General features: G+C 29.0%; 1 pseudogene across 1 annotated transcript; it reads right to left on the bottom strand.

Annotated features, from left to right (window-relative positions):
- Positions 1–204: 204 nt before the first annotated feature.
- BDBG_16942 lies at positions 205–293 on the bottom strand (annotated as a pseudogene). The gene has a single exon. The product of its transcript is annotated as a tRNA-OTHER (tRNA).
- Between the last annotated feature and the right edge of the window lie 1,559 nt (positions 294–1,852).

Raw genomic sequence — 1,852 nt, forward strand, 5'->3', positions numbered from 1 at the left:
GGTCAAGTGTTGGTTATACAGGAGGAAATACAGGTGTTGAGACCTACGTCAAGATAACAAGAACATAGGAAAATACAAAGGAGTGACAATTAGATACATGCGATAATAACTTCCCAGCCCAGGAACATAGAGTGATTCATTGAAGTGATTTGTACACCTCTGTATTTATTAGAAACCTGAGGTGCTTGAGTTCCGGATTTAATGTATCCCCTGCGGGTTTCGAACCCACGCGCCTTGGTTTCCCACGCCAAGGCGCTACTGAGTGGCCGCATTAACCATTCGGCCACCGGGGCATCATCATCAAAGAGTATCTCTTACAGTGAATGTATAAACTAGTACAAACAATCTTATATTTATAAGAGTTACATATTATTACATTGATAAGAACTGAACTTATTAAGAGATATTAATTGAATTTGAATCATTGATCAGTAGTTATACTGACAATTATATGACAGAGATATTAATGATAGTGATTAAAAATAACTATTAAGATATTAGTCTCAGTCTTCTTACAATTATAACTGATAATGCTGTGAATAACTACACTATGATGAAGGGTGTAGAGTAAAAATTGACTTTGCATTTCTGAAATGATAAATAAGGTCATATTCTCTGTATTACTTCTGTGATTTAACTTGTAATGTAAACACTGATAAAGAATCTTAACATTGAGATGATGAATAATGAGATAGCTAATTCTTGAGATGAGGATTAGATGAAAGTGATTACTCAAGTAACTTTTACATTCATTTTACAAAAGATATTGTTTTTTAATAACACTTTGTAATATTGTTTTCTGATAATACATTTTGATAATACTACTGTTAATTTTGAATAGATTAGCTAATAATTTAAATATCATAGATTTGAAACATTGCTAATGTGATTTATATCTTCTCTAAATAATAATAATGATTTTATAATATTCAATAAATAAACAAATCAGTCACATCACTGAATATGATACAGAATGTTAGAATATAATGAAGTTTAATATATAAAATAACTGTTCAGACTCTTCAATTATATCAGATGATTAATTATTGAGTACAATACTCTGATTAGAAAAAGATTCAGACATTGAAACTTTCTGATATGAAGTGAACTCAGTTGATATATATGATTGATTTACTGTTTCAGTTTTATAAGATAATGAAGACAGTTTTAATTACTTATACATCAATACTACAGTCAGTCTGATAAGTGTATAACAGTTTATTTACTCATCTTGAGAAGCAGTTGAATCAATTAAAAAGAAATTCAGTCTGAGATAATGCTATAGCACAGGCTATTATTACTGTAAGGAATAAACTAGTATATTATTACAGCAAAACTGAACAGTCTTTTACAGAGTGCTATACTATAGCAGCTCTACTAGATTTCTTCTATTAAGTTAATATCTTCACTTCTCAAGATTGAACAGAGAAGAAATGAGACTTATATGTCAAATTAGTCTCAGACTACTATAATGCTAACTATCAGAGATTTGAATAAGCAGATATTAGAGATGTAAAGACAGTGAAATACAATTCTCTAGTAAGTAATAATCTTTGATAACACTTCATATTATATAGAACTATAATACTAACTTTGAAACAGAACTTATATACATTGATTGCAACTGAAAATCAGGCAAAACTACATACTTGTAAAACTGAATTTGACTGCTATCTTCAAAATAATCTGATGAATTTATGTATCAAATCAATTCTAGAGTTATGAAAAATTGTTGAAAGTATATATTTAACTATTACACTGATGACATGTGATATTCTGACAATTTCATTGATAGAGATGAAAATGAAGTGAAAGTTCAACTCAAGCTGAGATATTTATGACTATTACTGAG

The sequence above is a fragment of the Blastomyces gilchristii genome (assembly GCF_000003855.2).
Source record: "Blastomyces gilchristii SLH14081 genomic scaffold supercont1.6, whole genome shotgun sequence".
Taxonomy (NCBI): domain Eukaryota; kingdom Fungi; phylum Ascomycota; class Eurotiomycetes; order Onygenales; family Ajellomycetaceae; genus Blastomyces; species Blastomyces gilchristii.